The sequence below is a fragment of the Procambarus clarkii genome, chromosome 68 (assembly GCF_040958095.1).
Source record: "Procambarus clarkii isolate CNS0578487 chromosome 68, FALCON_Pclarkii_2.0, whole genome shotgun sequence".
Classification (NCBI taxonomy): Eukaryota; Metazoa; Arthropoda; class Malacostraca; order Decapoda; family Cambaridae; genus Procambarus; species Procambarus clarkii.
Window position 1 is genome coordinate 30,384,775 of NC_091217.1, and position 20,235 is coordinate 30,405,009.

The following is a 20,235-nucleotide window of genomic DNA, read 5'->3' on the forward strand; positions in this document are numbered from 1 at the left end:
GGCTGAGATGCTGAAACTTGGCCTAGGTGCAGCACCTTTCACATGTATCAGGATAATAAATTATGAATACCCTACAACAATTTCTTATATCCTGGTACTATGGCCCCTTACCTAACCTAACCTAATGTACCTTACCTTACCTATCTTAACCTAATCTAACTTACCTAACCTAACCTAACTTAACTAACCTATCCTTACCTAACTTAACCTAACCTAACTTGCATAACCTAACTTAACCTAACCTAACTTAAAGTAAATTACCTATCGTAACCTTAAATACCCAAACTGACGTAACCTAACTTACCTAGTCCAACCAGACATGACCTAACTTACATAATTATTCCTGCTTGTCTTTTGTGTTTCGTCAGTGTCTCATATTCATTTGTTTGTTTCATTAGTTATTTTCTCAAATGATCATTTATGCATTTCAAGTGCTATTTGTTAAAGATTGGGTATTTAAGCATTTCAATGGATTTTTGTTATATATGTGCATTTGTTCGTTTCAATAGTGAATTTCTCAAATGGTCGTTTATACATTTCAAGTGTTATTTGTTAAAGATTGGGTATTTAAGCATTTCAAAGGATTTTTGTTATATATGGGCATTTGTTCGTTTAGGGGTTAATTTCTCAAATGGTCATTTATGCATTTCAAGTGCTATTTGTTATAAATGGGCATTTACTCGTTTCAAGGGTTAATTTCTTTAATGGTCATTTTTGCATTTTAAGGGTTATGCGTTAAAGCTCATCGAGCTGCTAATAAGTTGTATTTATTATGTTTGTTATAATTGTTCTTATTCCCCACCCTTTAACCTAACTTTTCATATATAGTTTATTTGTTTATTGTTCTTTTGACGTATTTGTTGAATACATTATCCTTATCTTAACCTTTCAGATGTAGTTTTCTTTCTCCTTTTTGTATATTTTACCCAAACCCACCATCCCACTTAACCTTCCTTCCTTCTTTTACTTTGTTTTCACATATAAGTTTATTCTTTATCTTAGTAATAATATAAGTACAGTTTTACAGAATCAGATCTACTAAGACTTGAAATTGAGAAAAAAAAAGAGAGCAAGGGAGTGGGAGCAAGGAGTAAGAGCGAGTCGGAGGAAGAAAGAGAATGAGGGAGAGTGAGAGCATGGGAGCATTAAGACTTGAATTTGAGAAAAAGAAAAATAAGAGAATGAGAGAGAGTGATAGAAGGGAAAGAGAAGGAGAAAGATAGAGAGAAAAAGGGGGGATAGAAGGAGGAAAATAGAGAGAAAAAGTGGGAGAGAAGGAGTAGGAAAAACAAAGTAGAAGAAGGAAGGAAGGTTAAGTGGGATGGTGGGTTTGGGTAAAATATACAAAAAGGAGAAAGAAAACTACATTTGAAAGGTTAAGATAAGGATAATATATTCAACAAATACATCAAAAGCACAATAAACAAATAAACTATATCTGAAAGGTTAGGTTAAAGGGTGGGGAATAAGAACATATGATAAAAAACCTTATAAATACACTAAGATCACAAGAGGTGGGAATGAGAACAATTATAACAAACATAATAAATACAACTTATGAGTAACTTGATGAACTTTAAAGCATAACCCTTAAAATGCAAAAATGACCATTTGAGAAATTAACCCTTGAAACGAGTAAATGCCCATATATAACAAATACCACTTGAAATTCATAAATGACCATTTGAGAAATTAACCCTTGAAACGAACAAATGCCCATATGTAACAAAAATCCTTTGAAATGCTTAAATACCTAATCTTTAACAAATAGCACTTGAAATGCATAAATGACCATTTGAGAAATTAACTATTGAAACAAACAAATGAATATGAGACACTGACAAAACACAAAAGACAAGCAGGAATAATTATGTAAGTTAGATCATGTCTGGTTGGACTAGGTAAGTTAGGTTACGTCAGTTTGGGTATGTAAGGTAATGTTAGGTAATTTACTTTAAAATAGGTTACGGTAAGTTAGGTTATGCAAGTTAGGTTAGGTAAGGATAGGTTAGTTAAGTTATTTTAGGTTAGGTAAGTTAGGTTAGATTAAGATAGGTAAGGTATCTAAGGTTAGGTAAGTTAGGTTAGATTAGGTTATGCAAGTTAAGTTAGGTTAGGTTAGTTAAGTTAGGATAGGTAAGTTAGGTTAGGTTAGGTTATGTAAGCTAGGTTAGGTAAGTTAGGTTAGATAAGCTAGGTTATGTAAGTTAGGTTAAGTTAGGATAGGTAAGTTAGGTTTGGATAGGTTAGGTTATGCAAGTTAAGTTAGGTTAGGTTAGTTAAGTTAGGATAGGTAAGTTAGGTTAGGTTAGGTTATGTAAGCGAGGTTAGGTAAGTTAGGGTAGGTAAGCTAGGTTAGGTAAGTTAGGTTAGGTTGGGTTGGGTTTTGCAAGTTAAGTTAGGATAGGTAAGTTAGGTTAAGATAGGTTAGGTAAGGTAAGTTATGTTAAGTTCGGTTCGGGTTTTTTAAGATAGGATAGGTAGGTGAGGTTTGGTTAGTTAGGTTAGGATATGTAAGCTCGGTTAGGTAAATTAGGTTAGGTTAGGTTAGGTAAGTTAGGTTAGGTTAGCTTAGTTTAGTTAGGTTAGGTAAGTTAGGTTAGGTTAAGTTAGGTTAGGTTATGTAAGTTAGGTTAGGTTAGGGTTGGTTAGTTAGGTTAGGTTAGGGTTGGTTAGTTAGGTTAGGTTATGAAAGCTAGGTTAGGTTTAGGAACGTTTTGTTAGGTAAGTAACACTGGGTGGGGAGGATAGGTTAGGCAATTATATGCAGTGTTGTACAGAGAACAGTTTTAAAGGTAAAGTGTCTAAGAAAATATATTTTAACAGAAGTGCAAGATTGATATAAAAAGCTAGTTACATTTTGGAGAGGAATTTTATGACTGACGATGTCTTAGGGAACAACATTGACGTCCTAAGAATAACTTGATGGAAGAAGGAGAGTTTCTTTGATGTACGAAGGAGTCTTAGAGAACAACTTTTGATGAACGAAGGTGAGTTAGAGATTACCTTGGATGACACTGAAATAGCTTTGGTGACTTAGAGAACAACTTTGATGACTGAGATTAACTTTTGCTAGCTCTGAGAATAACTTTGATGACTGAGATTAACTTCTTTTGCTAGCTCTGAGAATAACTTTGATTACTCTGAGAATACTTTTGACGACTCTGAGATTAACTTTTATGTCTTGGAGAACAATATTGATGTGGGTAGAGAACAACTTTGATGACTTAGAGAATGACTATAATGAACGAAGGTTAGTTAGAGATTACATTTGATGACTCTGAGAATATCTTTGATGACTTTGAGAATAACTTTTGAGAACATGAGTAGTATTTTTTGATTGCTCAGAGAATAACTTTTGATGACTTTGATGTCTTATAGAACAACTTTTGATGAACGAGAGTGAGTTAGAAATTACCTTAGATGACTCTGAGAATACCTTTGATGACTCTGGCAACACTTATGATGACTCTGAAAATAACTTTTGGTAGCTCTGTGAATAAGTTTTGATGACTCTGAGAATAACTTTGATGTCTCTGAGAATAAGTTTAGATGTCTCTGAGAATAACTTTGATGAACGAAGATATCTTAGAAACTTCTCTGATGAACTGAAGGTTACTTAGAGATTAACTTTGATGACTGTATTTAACTTTTTGATGGCTCTGAGGACAGCTTTGTTGAATGAGGATGTCTCAGAAAGCTTCTCTGAATAACGAAGGTGACATAGAGATTAACTTTGATGACCAAGATTAACTTTAGATGTCTCTGAGAATAACTTTTATGTCTCTGAGAATAACTTTAGATATCTCTGAGATTAACTTTGATGGGCGAAGATGTCTTAGAAAGCATTTCTGACGAACGAAAGGTTACTTAGCAAATAACTTGTATAATGTAGAGAACAACTTTGATGATCGAGATTAACTTTAGATGTCTCTAAGAATAAGTTTGATGAACTAAGATATCTAACTGTACTCTTGGGAGTGTGCGTGAAAACAAAAATTTTACTCCCGGGACCGTGGGTGAAACAAACTATTCTCTTGGGAGCAAGTGTGTTGCGATGTCAACACCATCTGATGAGCACACCCGACCCCATTTCCAGTTCCCCGGTGGAAGGCTGTGATCTTACTGACACCTGTGTAGTTTTCTTCTTACTATACGACTTTAACTCCTCTGAAGTGATGTGTTAGGTATCATGGTCGACAATAATCGGTTCAACCAGGGCAGTCCTGAACTCATGACTTGTTCCAGTGGGAACAAGTAGGCCGCGTAGGTGGAGGCTGTGATTCGTCTGGGATAACCAGTGAAGTATTGTTGATTGGACCACGTATCCCAAGATGGCCCCCAGTTGAGTTATGAGATGGAATCAATCCGTCTGTCCCCTATCTTAAGACTTTTTATGGTTGAAACTTTTTAGAGGAAGCCAGCCAGTGTGTTGCTGGAGGTCCCCTGCCAGTAAGTTGCTGGAGACCTGCCAGTGTGCTGCTGGAGACCTGCCAGTTTATTGCTGGAGACCTGCCAGTGTGTTGCCGGCGGCCCCCCCCTGCCAGCGCATTGCCGCAGGTCCCCTGCCAGCGCGTTGCCGGGGGCTTCCTGCCAGCGCCTTGCCCGCGGCCCCCTGCCAGCGCGTTGCCGGCGGTCCCCTGCCAGCGCCTTGCCAGTGGCCCTGCTGTCAGCGCGTTGCCCGCGGCCCCCTGCCAGCGCCTTGCCCGCGGCCCCCTACCAGCGCCTTGCCAGCGGCCCTCCTGTCGGCGCGTTGCCGGTGGTCCCCTGCCAGCGCGTTGCCGGCGGCCCCCTGCCAGCGCGTTGCCGGCGGCCCCCTGCCAGCGCGTTGCCGGCGGCCCCCTGCCAGCGCGTTGCCGGCGGCCCCCTGCCAGCGCGTTGCCGGCGGCCCCCTGCCAGCGCGTTACCGGCGGCCCCTGCCAGCGCGTTGCCGGCGACCCCCTGCCAGCGCGTTGCCGGCGGCCCTCTTGCCAACGCGTTGCAGGCGGCCCCCTGCCAGCGCCTTGCCGGCGGCCCCCTGCCAGCGCGTTGCTGGCGGCCCCCTGCCAGCGCCTTGCCGGGGGCCCCCTGCCAGCGCCTTGCCCGCGGCCCCCTACCAGCGCCTTGCCAGCGGCCCTCCTGTCAGCGCGTTGCCGGCGGCCCCTTGCCAGCGCGTTGCCGGCGGCCCCCTGCCAGCGACTTGCCGGCGGCCCTCTTGCCAGCGCGTTGCCGGCGGCCCCCTGCCAGCGCTTTGCCGGCGGCCCCCTGCCAGCGCGTTGCCGGCGGCCTCCAGCCAGCGCGTTGCCGGCGGCCCCCTGCCAGCACGTTGCCGGCGGCCCTCTTGCCAGCGCGTTGCCGGCGGCCCCCTGCCAGCGCGTTGCCGGCGGCCCCCTACCAGCGCGTTGCCGGCGGCCCCCTGCCAGCGCGTTACCGGCGGCCCCTGCCAGCGCGTTGCCGGCGACCCCCTGCCAGCGCGATGCCGGCGGCCCTCTTGCCAACGCGTTGCAGGCGGCCCCCTGCCAGCGCGTTGCCTGTGGCCCCCTGCCAGCGCGTTGCCGGCGGCCCCCTGCCAGCGCTTTGCCGGCGGCCCCCTGCCAGCGCGTTGCCGGCGGCCCCCTGCCAGCGCTTTGCCGGCGGCCCCCTGCCAGCGCGTTGCCGGCGGCCTCCTGCCAGCGCGTTGCCGGCGGCCCCCTGCCAGCGCGTTGCCGGTGGCCCCCTGCCAGCGCGTTACCGGCGGCCCCTGCCAGCGCGTTGCCGGCGACCCCCTGACAGCGCGTTGCCTTCGGCCCCCTGCCAGCGCGTTGCCGGCGGCCCCCTGCCAGCGCCTTGCCGACGGCCCCCTGCCAGCGCGTTGCCGGCGGCCCCCTGCCAGCGCCTTGCCGGCGGCCACTTGCCAGCGCGTTGCCGGCGACCCCCTGCCAGCGCGTTGCCGGCGGCCCCCTGCCAGCGCGTTGCCGGCGGCCCCCTGCCAGCGCGTTGCCGGCGGTTCCCTGCCAGCGCGTTGCCGGCGGCACCCTGCCAACGCCTTGCCGGCGACCCCTGCCAGCGCGTTGCCGGCGGCCCCCTGTCAGCGCGTTGCCGGCGGCCCCCTGCCAGCGCCTTGCCGACGGCCCCCTGCCAGCGCGTTGCCGACGGCCCCCTGCCAGCGCCTTGCCGGCGGCCCCCTGCCAGCGCCTTGCCGACGGCCCCCTGCCAGCGCGTTGCCGGCGGCCCCCTGCCAGCGCCTTGCCGACGGCCCCCTGTCAGCGCGTTGCCGGCGGCCCCCTGCCAGCGCCTTGCCGACGGCCCCCTGCCAGCGCGTTGCCGGCGGCCCCCCTGCCAGAGCGTTGCCCGGCGGGTGATAGTGATGTTTTGATTTTGTGATGATACTGTGGAGAACTGGTCAATAATTTATTGATAAAAGTGGACTTGCCAGCATGAGTACCGGATATAAAGCTCTCAGGGAGGGTACCATGTGTGTTGTACGCTGGAAGATAGAAGTGCACTCGTTGGGAAAGAAGATTTCAGAAGTTCTTTGGTATGCCCTGTGTGAAAGTCACACCTGCGGTGTTATGTGCTGTACATATGTGTATATATAGTAAAGACGTACATTTTGTGATGGTTTTCTTTAATGTTGTTAACCCATTTTCCCGTTGGCTTGACTATTAGGGCCAGTTCTGAATAACATACCTATGACTCGAGGCTGGATGAGCCAGAGGCTATTCTCATCGAAGAGTGGGCGAGACTGAAACTATACTCCTGAGAGCGTGAGAGAGACAGAAACTTTACTTCTGGTTGGGCGAGTGAGACTGAAACTATACTTATGGGTGCGTTGTGAGATAGAAACTTTACTCCTGTGTGCGTAAGTGTGACAGAAACTATCCTCCTAGGAGTGTGGGTGAGATAGAAACTATACTCCGAATGAGGGTGTGAGTCAGAAACTATAATCCTGGGAAAGAGGGAGTCAGTAACTATACCCCTGGGGGTGTGGGTGAGAAAGAAAATATACTCTTGAGAGCGTGAATGAGACAGAAACTATAATCATGGGACCGTGGATAAAGCCAAAACTATACTTCTGGAAGCGTGAGTGAGAAAGCAACTTTAATCCTAGGAGCGTGAGACGGAAACTATCTGATGACTATACAATTATACTATCAATTACTATACAACTAGCGGATGAGACAGTAACTATGCGTCTAGGAGCGTGGGTGAGGAAGAAGCTATATTTCTGGAAGCGTGGATGAGACTGAAATTACACTCTTGAGAGCGTGAGCGAGAAAAAAACTATACTACTGGCAGCGTGGGTGAGACAGAAACTGCATTCATTGTAGTATGGGTAAGACAGAAACGATTCTCCTAGAAGCACGAGACATAAACTCTGCTCACGGGCGCGTCGGTGAGAATTAAACTATATATCTGGGTGCGTGGGCTGAGACAGAAAGAATACACCTAGGAGTAAGCATGCATGAGACAGAAATTATACTCCAGATAGCGTGGGTGAGACAAAAAATATACTCCTGTGAGTACTAGTGAGACAAAAACTAATCTCCAGGGAGTACTGGTGAGAAAGGAACTATATACCTGGGAGCGGGGAGAGACAGAAACTATACTACAATGAGCGTTGATGAAAAAGAAACTACACTTCTGTGAGCGTGGGAGAGACACAAACTGTACACATGGGGAGCTAGAGTAAACCAGAAACTCTACTCCTGGGAGTGTGGATGAGAGAGAAACTATACCCCTGGGAGCTTGGTAGGGTGGGACGGAAACTATACTCCTGGGAGCTTGGGAGAGTGGGACGGAAACTATACCCCTGGGAGCTTGGGAGGGTGTGACGGAAACTATACCCCTGGGAGCTTGGGAGAGTGGGACGGAAACTATACCCCTGGGAGCTTGGGAGGGTGAGACGGAAACTATGCCCCTGGGAGCTTGGGAGAGTGGGACGGAAACTATGCCCCTGGGGGAACGTGTGTGACCTAGAAACTATAATCCTGGGAACACGAATGAGACAGAAACTATATACCTTGGATTGTAAGATAGCCAGAAACTATACTCTTGCGATCATAGGGCAGCTGAAACTATACTTCTGTGATCGTGAATGGGACAGAAACTATACCACCGGGAGCGTGGGTGGGAGCAGAAACTATTCTCCAGGGAGAGTATGTAACCTAGAAACTATAATCCTGTGAACTCGAGTGAGACAAAAACAGTACACACTGAACAAATCCACAAGGGCTGTTTTGAGGGTTTAACTTACGTTCGGGATGATCCCAGATGCGCCTTATATAATCGATTGCGCCACAACATGGTAAAAGAATTGAAACCGGGATTGCTACTGCCCTCGCACAGATCCCGCAGCCTCTTCGAAACACAAACCAGGGTGTTACACAGTTCCCCCATGCACCTGGGCTCTGTCAACAAGTTGCTCTACCCCTTCGCTCATACTTCAATAGACACAAAAATCACAATAGCGTAATACATCACGCTATTGATACATTGATATTGTATCATCGTGATACATTCATGTATCACGCTATTGTGATTTCTGTATGTATTGAAGTAAGGGCAAAGAGGTAAAACAGCATGTTGACACAGCCCGGGTGCTTGGGGGAATTGTGCAAAACCCCGGTTAGTGTCTCGGAGTTAGTGTCTGCGGGATCTGTGTGAGGGCAGTAGCACTCCCGGTTGCAATTCTTTGACCATGTCGTGGTGCAATCGACTAAGACGCGTCTGGGATCATCCCGGACATAGGGATGACACCCCAGCAGTGATTTTTGTTTTTGGAAAAAAAGCGGATCTAGACACGGATTTCCAGGTAATTTTAAAAATCGTGTGTTGGGCGTCGGGGGTTCCAGGATAATTTTAGTTTGTTTTCAAAATCGCGCATTTTCCAAAGACCATTTTCGGATAAAGCGATCATGAAAGTTTATTAAGTGTTCTTATGAGGAAAATAATTTCATAAGATTGTTAAGAGTTCATATAGGGAAAATTTAAAAATTTTCAGAGTTCAGTTTTATGAAAATATTTTAGAGTTCATATTATCATAGGAGTTTATTTATGAGTTTATGACCAAAATTTAGAAAAACGACCATTTTCAGAGAATATGTTCATAGAAGTTTTGTTAAAGAAAACAGACATCTTAGCCATGATTTTTAGTTTTGTATCCATTTAGAGCTTTTTCACCTGTAAAAGACCGAAATTGAACAGAGATCCGTTTAAACACCAAAAATTATTCAGAGACCATTTGAAGACTGATTTTCTTCAGAGTCCATTTATGACCAAAATATGACAGAGACCATTTGAGGACCTAAATAAGACAGAGATTATTTTAGACTCAATTTTCAACAGAGTCCATTTTCAGACCTCCCATTAATCGTAGTTCCCCATTTTCTTGTCGGCAGGGCTTGAAGGTGATGACCAACTAGGGACAAGCAATGGAAGTCAGTGAACCCAGGAGAGTGTAAGAGTACTTGGGTCGACCTGAAGGTGCTAGCCAAGTGGGCTAGTTAAGCTCTGTGGACTTCACTCTTGGAAGGTGCTAGTCAGTGGGGCTAGTTGAGCGCTGTGGACTTCACTCCTGGAGGTACTAGCTATTGGGGCTAGTTGAGCGTTGTTGACTTCACTAATTGAGCATACCGTCAAGTGCGCTACGGAGGGGGAGCCCTTGAAGGCGTCTCCATGACTGCAGCTAGCATAAGGGCTAGTGGTACGGTGAAAACCTCATTAGAGGCATATAGTGTCCGTCATCTGGGAAGCTAGCTGGCGTGAGGGCTAGTGATGCCGCTCCGGATGACATCACATAGCAACTTATATAAATTATTATGGTGATGGGTAATAATAACGGCTAATTTTAAGTGTTATTATTTTTATTTACCTTAAACATTACATTATTTATCCATCAAGGTTAGGAGTCTTCTGAACTTGAGCAGAATCATAGAGTGTAAAGGAACCCGGTTACGAATGGTCCGTAACAACGCTATTGTGATTTCTGTATGTATACACATAGGATTGTGGGGGGAACCAGTAACTATACTCCTGGGAGAGTGGGTAATACAGAAACTATACTCCTGGGAGAGTGGGTAATACAGAAACTATACTAGTGAGAGCGTGAGTGAGGTAGAGACTATACTTCTGGGAGCGCGTGTGAGAAAGAAACTATATTCATAGGAGCGTGGATGAGAGAGAAACTATTCTCCTAGGAGGTTGGGTGAGATGGAAACTGTACTCCAAGAAGCGCGGGTGTTACAGGAACTATCCTAATGTGAACGTGGGTGAAACTGAAACTACACTCATGAGAGCGTCAGTGAAAATGAAACAATACTTCTGGGAGCGTGGGTGAGAAAGAAACTGTACTCCTGGGAGTGAGCGTGACCCAGAAACTATACTTTTGGGAGCGTGGATGGAACGGAAACTATACTCCTGGGGGCGTGTTTGACCTAGACCCTAATCCTGTGAAGGCGAGTGAGACGGAAACTATACACCTGGGAGCGCGTGTGAGATATAAACTATATTCCTGGAATCGTGGGTGAACCAGGAACTATATTCCTGGGAGCGCAGTGAGACAAACTATACTCCTCAGAGCGTGGATGAGGCTATGGTCCTGGGAGCGTGTGTGAGACAGAAACTATACTCAAGGGAGCCTTGGTGAGACAAACTATGGTTTTGTAAGCACGGGTGAGACAAAATATGCTTCTATAAGCGCGATTGAGATCGAAAATATATTTCAAGGAGCGTGGGTGAGCCAGAAATTGGGCTCTGGGAGCGTGGGTGAGACAGAAACTATTATCCTGGGAGCATATGTGGGGACAGAAACTATTCCCCTGAGAGCGTGGGTCAAGCAGAAACAATATTCGTGGGAGCGCTGGTGAAACAGAAATAAATAATATTTGTTTTACTATTTGTATTTGTATTTAGATATATACAAGAGTTCTTGCACTAGTGTACAGTCACTATCACGCATAGCGTTTCGGGAGTTCCTTAATCCTAATTTAACCCGGAATGTGACCAGCCGAATCGTTTAACAACCAGGCACCCATTCACTTCTGGGTGAACAGAGGCTACAGCTAAGGATTGGCACCATGTAAATCCTCCCCAGTCAGGATATGAACCATGGCTAAAGCGCTTGCAAAGCGGAGAGCAAGCGTTTTACCACTACACCAAGGGGAATGCTTCTGGAAGTAGCGAGTGAGGCCAAAACCATACTTCTGTGAGCGTGGTTAAGACTGAAACTATTCATCTGGGAGCGTTAGTGACACAGAAACAATATGCCTAGGAGCACGGGTGACAAAAAACTATACTCCTGGGAGCGTGAGTGAGACAGCAACTATACTCGTAGTAGCGTTGTTGAGAAAAAAATTTACTGCTGAGAGCATAAGTGAAACCGAAGATATAATCATGGGATCATGGAGGAGACAGAAACTATGCTCCTGGGAGCATGGTAAGGCAGGAACATACTACAAGTGAGGGCGAGATTGAAACTATAATCCTGTGAGCGAAAATGAGAAGCATTGGTGAACCAGAATCTACACTCTTAGGAGCGTGGGTGTGACAAACTATATTCCTGTAGCGTTGGTGGGAAAGAAACTATAATCCTGGGAGCACGGGTGAGACAATAAGACAGAAACTCACCAACGTTCTTGGGAATGTGGGTGAGACAGAAATCATGGGACAGTGGATGAGACGGAAAGTGTACTTCTAGGAGCGTGTGTGTGACAGAAACTATACTCCTGGGAGCGTGGGTGAGACAGAAACTACACTCGTGGGAAAGAGGGTGAAATAGAAATAATATTTCTGTTTCATAGGCGATTTCAACCCATGGAAAGATAGACTGGGAGAATGGGGACCCACATGGAGGTACAGATACATGGAGAGCTAAACTCTAGGAAGTGGCAACAAGGAACATACTGAGCCAACATGTTAAGGGATCCTCAAGAATGAGAGGCAATGGCGAACCAGCTAGACTCGACCATATTTACCTTGAATGAGTCAGGAATAAGGGAAATAAAATTTGAAGCCCCCATAGGAATGAGTGACCACAGTGTATTGACATTTGAGTATCTGGTAGAGGTAGGGATAACCTATCCAAGGAAGGGATTGGAAGGGAAAAGGCTAAATTACCGAAGAGGAAAATATGACGAGATGAGGGACTTCCTAATGGGAATGCCATGGGAAACAGAACTCATAAAAAAAGACTGAACAGATTATGATGAACTACGTCACCCAGGAGTGCCAGGAAGCTGCAGACAGGTTTATCCCGGCCCTAAAGAAGAAAATGAAAAGAAATAGAAGAATCCATGATTCAGTCAGGAATGTAAGGTGGCAAAGCAATTGTGTACAAGAACATGGAGAAACTACAGGAATAACAGAACACCAGAAGGCAGGGAGAGATACTAGAAGGCCTGGAATGAGTACCTTTGGAGTGAGGAGAGAAGCAGAGAGAGAGTATGAAAATGACATTGCGAATAAAGCTAAGACCCAACCAAAGCTGCTCCACAGCTACATCAGGAGGAAAACAGCAGCGAAGGAACAAGTGATGATACTGAGGAAAGGGGAGAACAGATACACAGAGAATGACAAAGTGTGTGAAGAACTCAACAAGAGATTCCAAGAGGTCTTCACAATAGAACAAGGAGAAGCCCCCCTGCACTAAATGATGAGCCGGCAAACCAAGCAACCTTGGAGGAATTTTACCTCACCAGTGATGAGGTCAAAAGGTATCTGTTGGAACTGAATGTGACAAAGGCTGCTGGGCCTGACAGAATCTCACCGTGGATACTAAAAGAAGGTGCAGAAGCACTAAGATTGCCACTCTCTATGGTGTATAACAGGTTACTGGAAACAGGAGACATACCGGAAAGCTGGAGGGCAGCTATTGTAGTCCCAATATACAAAAAGGGGGACAGGCACGAGCCACTTAATTACAGGCCATTCTCCTTAACTTGTATATCATGCACGGTGATGGAGAAGATAGCGAGAAAAAGGCTCATAGAGAATCTCGTGATAAATAGCTTTGTAACACACCACCAGCTTGGGTTCAGTAATGGTAAATCGTGCCTCACAGGCTTAATATAATTATATGACCAAGTAACAAAAATTAGACAAGAAAGAGAAGGGTGGGCATTTTCTTGGACTGTCAAAAAGCCTTTGACACAGAACCCTATAAAATGCTGTTACAACCGTTGGAGCAACAAGAAGGAATAAAAGGTAAGGTGCTTCAGTGGATAAGGGAGTATCTAAGCAACAGGAAACAGCGAATAGCTGTGAGGAGGGAGACATCAGAGTGGCGAGATGTCACCAGCGGCGTCCCACAGGACTCTGTACTTGGCCCCCATCCTGTTTCTAATATATGTTAACGATCTTCCAAAGGGTATAGACTCATTCCTAGCAATGTTTGCTTATGATGCAAAAATTATAAGAAGAATCAAGACAGATGAAGATAGACTGAGACTACAGGATGACCTGGACAAACTCGAGGAATTGTCTAGAAAATGGCTACTAAAGTTCAACTCAGGAAAGTGTGAAGTAATGAAACTAGGTGAAGGGAACAGAAGGCAGAACAGAAGGTACCATCAGGAAGGTGGTATCCTGCAAGCGTCAAATAGAGAGAAAGATCTGGGGGTTGATTTCAACGAACCTGTTCCTAGAAGCTCACAACAAAATGATATCATCCGCGGCATATGCTAGATTGGCCACCATAAGAACTGCCTTTAAAAGCTTGTCTCTGGAATCGTTCAGGATCTTGTATACCACTTATGTCAGACCAATCCTGGAATATGCAGCTCCAGCCTGGAGTCCATACCTAGTTAAACACAAGACAATGTTAGAGAAGATTCAAAGGTAGTCCACCAGACTAGTCTCAGAATTGAGAAGTATGAGCTACGAGGAAAGGCTAAGGGAGCTAAACCTCACGTCCCTTGAAAACAGAACAGTAAGGGGAGACATGATATCCACCTACAAAAATCTCAGGGGAATTGACAGGGTTACTTTACCTTGAGGTGTTTTCGGGGCTTAGCATCCCGAGGGCCCGGTCGTCTACATAGCCTACTTGTTGCTGGACTGGTCAATCAGGCTGTTGTACGCGGCTGCTCGCAGCCTGACGCATGAATCACAACCTGGTTGATCAGGTATCCTTTGGAGGTACTTATTGAGATCTCTCTTGAACACTGTGATGGGTCTGCCAGTTATGCCCCTTATGTGTAGTGGAAGCATGTTGAACAGTCTCGGGCCAATGGATATTGTGGACAAAAACAAACTCTTTAGCATGGGTGGAACACGAACAAGGGGACACAGGTGAAAACTTAGTACCCAAATGAGCCACAGAGATAATAGAAATAATTTTTTCTGTGTCAGAGTAGTTAACAAATGGAATGCATTAAGCAATGATGTGGTGGAGGCAGACTCCATACACAGCTTCAAAAGTAGATTTGATAGAACCCAGTAATCTCAAGAATCTGTACAACAGTTTACAGTTGAGAGGCGTGACCAAAGAGCCCGCAAGCACAACTACGTGAGTAAAACTAGGTTAGTACGCATTTCTTTCCTTCTGTTTTGTGTATTAAGGTGACAAAATTTTATAAGATTATTTCTACTACCAAATTAACGCCATTACTTTACATCAGATAGATGAAAAAAAAATCTCAGAGTAAAAATCCACCACTCAATGAAAGTTAAACAGCAGGTAGAGGCAGCCGTAAAAAAAACTAACCAAGCACTTAGAATAATCAAGACTTCAAGAAAAAAAAGGATTGTGATTCAATTGCATAAATCTCTGATGCGCCCCCAATTGGATTACTGTATTCAAGCATGGAGACCTCATCTTCAGAAGGTTATAGCTGCTCTGGAGAAAATGCAACACTGGACAACAAAAATGATTCTAGAGCTAAGTCAACTCACATATCAGGAATGGTTGAGGAGCACAGGTAACAACACTGCAAACCAAGCTCCTGTGGATTATTTCGGATCTTATTGATCAGATTGACAGGGCGGATCTTATTGAAACTTAAAATAACGAACAATTTGGAGGAAGTTGATCCGGAATTTTTTTTCAAAAGGTAAGATGTAATATAAGCAAGAAACAACGGTTTCAAGTTCAACAAGCAACAAAGTAGGACAGAGATTTTTACCCACAAGGTTAGTAATTCTTGGAACCGCCTACCCACCGAAGCCGTAAATGCCAAAGCTCTGTTAACTTTTTAAGTACAGCTGGAAAGGATCATCAAGGCAAATGGGGAGGGACCTTCGACAAGCCGCCAACTTCCTGTCCTCGTCGAGGCTATTAGTGTAAGTGGCTCTCTCAGGTAAACTAAGGTAAGATTGTGTTGTACTGTTTATTAAACCATATCCTGCCTTTCACTTAACATATATTTCTTGAAATGCTAATTTCTCATTAACTTCTACATCTCTGTTTTTCTTCAGACATATGGATCTTTAAGGTTAATTAGCATATATGCAAGTTAATTACTCAATTGATTGTTGGTGTGTAGAGCTTTTCACTCCCAGAGCGGGCCATCAAGTAACTTTAAAACGGCATAAATTTTCACTTTCACATCAGTTATATTTATGGCAAAGGATTTAAGATGTAGCTTATATTTCTGCCTTTCTGATGACATAGATTACTTGCATTTATTTCAGTACTAAATAGAAGTAACATTGATCTTCGAAAGGTCATAGTTCCCATCGACAGGGAGAGCGTCGGCAAAGAAACCTTCTTTAAAAATATGAATCTCTTTTCTCTCTCATAAGATATAATCCCTGTGATGGATTTACAAAACGATTTTATCCCTGTCTTTCTGCTAACATCAAGATATAAGCGTTATATGTGAATCTATATTAATTAAGCAATATATCAGAGAGATCAGATCATTATAGACACAATCATTATAGACAGTACATTGCAGTACATAATAGTTTAAAGAGCGAACACATACCATTGTCCTATGAAGTTAATTTAACTTCCAGATACATTTTCTTAGTAAATCCTAAATGTTTTGTGGTAATTTATGCTAAATACTATTGTTAATATGAATTTTACAAGTTAATATTACGAATTAAATTTGCGACTATATGGGAAGAGAAGTGTGACGATAGGATCACTGTGTACAGGAGGCCTATATATCAGCAATTACTCTCCAGGCAAAAATATATCTTGCATAAGTCGCGCCATAACAGTGTGCCTTGGACAGTTGACTACCTATGGCGTCACCTGCCACATATTTTCGCCTTAGTTATGAAATGAAATTATTTCAGAGTTCAAATATTTGTTGTGTATACTATATTCAGCACCATCATTAAGTAAGGAGAAATAATGAAGAAATAATAATGCACATTGAAGAAGTATACCATATTTCTTCATTACTTACGTAATGCTAGGAGGCTTTGGGTAGCTTTGGGTAATTCTGCGGACTAGATTAGATAAGCCATGACAATTATTATATGCAATTTACAGGAGCCCCTGACACAAGTAATATCGAGAAATTACAGGAGCCTTGACACAAATAATATCCAGAAATTATAGGAGCCTTTACACAAATAATATCCAGAAATTATAGGAGCCTTTACACAAATAATATCCAGAAATTATAGGAGCCTTTACACAAATAATATCCAGAAATTATAGGAGCCTTTACACAAATAATATCCAGAAATTATAGGAGCCTTTACACAAATAATATCCAGAAATTATAGGAGCCCTTACACAAATAATATCCAGAAATTATAGGAGCCTTTACACAAATAATATCCAGAAATTACTGGAGCCCTACCACAAGTAATATCGAGGTTACAGGAGCCCAGACACAAGTACCATTGATTACACGAACCCTGCAACAAACACCATCTACAGTTTACAGGAGCCTTGATTCACGCACCCAAGATTATTTGCAGGAGCCCTGTTACTAAAAGCCATATTCAGTTTACAGTAACCCTGATACAATCACTATAAACAGCTTACAGGATACCTAACACAATCACTATATACAGTTTACAGGAGTCCTGATACAAGCACCATACTGAGCTTACAGGACTCCAGACATAAACACCATACTGATTTTACAGGAGTCTTCATATAATAACTACACAGTTTCAGAAGCTCACACAAAATTACTATACACAGTTTACAGGAGACGTGACACAAGCATCACACACATAGTTTCCAGGAGCCCCGACAGAACCACTGAGAATAGTTTACAAGGCCCATGACAAAATCATTATACACATGATACAGGATGCCAGGCTTAATTACTATACATAGTTTACAGGAGTCCTGAAGTAAACAGTAAACACGCTTTAAATGAACTGTGACAAGCACTATACACAGTTTTCAGGAACTTTGACACAATATCTATGCACAGTTAATGGAACCCTGATACAGTCCCTATACACAGATTACATTAGCCTTGACACAATCATTATACGGAGTTTACAGGAGCTCCTGACAAACTCCACATTTAGTTTACCGAAACACTGACGCAATTACTATACACAGTTTTCAGGAACCATACACAAAAACCATACTCAATTTACATGACACATGACACAGTCACTATACAAAACTTATAGGACGATTGACAAATTGCTATACACAGTTTATAGAAGGCCTGACACAATTATTATAGACAGTTGACAGAAGGCCTGACATAATTACTATAGACAGTTTACAGAAGGCCTTACACAATTATTATAGACATTTACTAATATCTTTCGTCCTCTTGACATAAAGCTCGCCTTTCGACAAACTAACACTCTTCGAAGCAGTTTATTTCACACTGCTCCTTCTGTTTCACACTTAATGACAGACTTAAGGAACACAAAAGAAGTGTTAAATCTGCAGACACAAACAATGCTCTCTTCTGTCATGCTAGGGATGCTAACCATCCTATTGATTGGTCTTCATCCAAAATAATTTTTCCTGCCTCTACTCTACACAGACGCCGTCTCGTTGAATCGGCTCTGATACACAACGTACCCAACATGAACCTGAGTCCTGGCTTTGTTGCTGTTATACTCAAAAGCTCTAAAATTTCTAGCAAACGTGACCTAACATAAGCCTAACTCTTCCTTTGATCTTCCTTTTGTTTCCTTCCCTTGTTTTCTCCTACGATTTCTTATTCCTAATATTACCCACCTTTTTTACACCTTACCTTCCGTTCCTGTTGCCTTGCTATTTCTTCCTCTATGATTTCCATCTTCTCACCACTCTCCTGCCTATTCATTGCGCCATTGCCTCGTTCCTCTCATCAAAATCGACTTGATAATGGTCCAGGACGGAACGAAACTTCGTCGTGTCTACACTTTCTAGTGTGTGCTTTGGTTAACATTTTTCAGACACGTTAGTGTGACTCCTCATCCGCTATTACAGACAGTTTACAGGAAGACTGGAACAATCATTATAGACCGTTAAGACGAGGCCTGACAGAATCACTATAGACAGTTCACAGGTCTGACATAATTATTTAATTATTATTGACAGTTCACAGTAGGCCTGACACAATCACTATAGACAGTTTACATGAGGCCTGACACAAGCACTATATATATAATATATATATATATATATATATATATATATATATATATATATATATATATATATATATATATATATATATATATATATATATATATATATATATATATATATATATATATGACAATGTCAGACCACGAAGGAAAAATGAAACAGGAAATTTCCTTAAGTACTTTCGTATATTAAATACATCTTCAGAAGGTCTTATATACATCTTCAGAAGGTTAATATACGAAAGTACTTAAGGAAATTTCCTGTTTCATTTTTCCTTCGTGGTCTGACATTGTCACATTCTTAATCACGTGTTTATTTTCGTGATAGACACACATATATATATATATATATATATATATATATATATATATATATATATATATATATATATATATATATATATATATATATATATATATATACTGAAAACTCACACCCCATGTATATATATATATATATATATATATATTTTATTAAATATGACCGAAAAAGTAAGATTAATAATTCTAACACGAATTTTCTCAATCTTTCGTACATTATGCTTCACTGTTGGAGGTAAATCAAAAATCACTTCTCCAAAATTCATTTTTATTTCTAGTCTGACGCGACACGGGCGCGTTTCGTAAAACTTATTACATTTTCAAAGACTTCACAAATACACAACTGATTAGAACTTGCATTTCCCTGATTTTATATCTACATTTGAGTGAGGTGGGAAGGGTGATGTGGCATTACATTTGAGTGAGGTGGGAAGGATGATGTGGCATTAGAGGATATTAATAGGGTATTAAAAGTATCAACACAAGACAGAACACGAAACAATGGATATTGAATAGAAGTGTTTGTAGAAAGCCTATTGGTCCATATTTCTTGATGCTTCTATATTGGAGCGGAGTCTTGAGGTGGGTAGAATATAGTTGTGCAATAATTGGCTGTTGATTGCTGGTGTTGACTTCTTGATGTGTAGTGCCTCGCAAACGTCAAGCCGCCTGCTATCGCTGTATCTATCGATGATTTCTGTGTTGTTTACTAGGATTTCTCTGGCGATGGTTTGGTTATGGGAAGAGATTATATGTTCCTTAATGGAGCCCTGTTGTTTATGCATCGTTAAACGCCTAGAAAGAGATGTTGTTGTCTTGCCTATATACTGGGTTTTTTGGAGCTTACAGTCCCCAAGTGGGCATTTGAAGGCATAGACGACGTTAGTCTCTTTTAAAGCGTTCTGTTTCGTGTCTGGAGAGTTTCTCATGAGTAGGCTGGCCGTTTTTCTGGTTTTATAGTAAATCGTCAGTTGTATCCTCTGATTTTTGTCTGTAGGGATAACGTTTCTATTAACAATATCTTTCAGGACCCTTTCCTCTGTTTTATGAGCTGTGGAAAAGAAGTTCCTGTAAAATAGTCTAATAGGGGGTATAGGTGTTGTGTTAGTTGTCTCTTCGGAGGTTGCATGGCTTTTCACTTTCCTTCTTATGATGTCTTCGATGAAACCATTGGAGAAGCCGTTATTGACTAGAACCTGCCTTACCCTACAGAGTTCTTCGTCGACTTGCTTCCATTCTGAGCTGTGGCCGAGAGCACGGTCGACGTATGCGTTAACAACACTCCTCTTGTACCTGTCAGGGCAGTCGCTGTTGGCATTTAGGCACATTCCTATGTTTGTTTCCTTTGTGTAGACTGCAGTGTGGAAACCTCCGCCCTTTTCCATGACTGTTACATCTAGAAAAGGCAGCTTCCCATCCTTTTCCGTCTCGTAAGTGAAA

General features: G+C 43.1%; 1 long non-coding RNA gene across 1 annotated transcript in view; it reads left to right on the forward strand.

The window, feature by feature from the left end:
- LOC138355582 (uncharacterized) overlaps positions 1-9,812 on the forward strand; it is a 30,183-nt gene extending 20,371 nt beyond the window's left edge. The window contains exon 3 of the long non-coding RNA XR_011223976.1: positions 9,360-9,812. This is a non-coding gene — a long non-coding RNA (uncharacterized lncRNA). The remainder of the gene's footprint in view (positions 1-9,359) is intronic.
- The last annotated feature ends 10,423 nt before the right edge of the window (positions 9,813-20,235 follow it).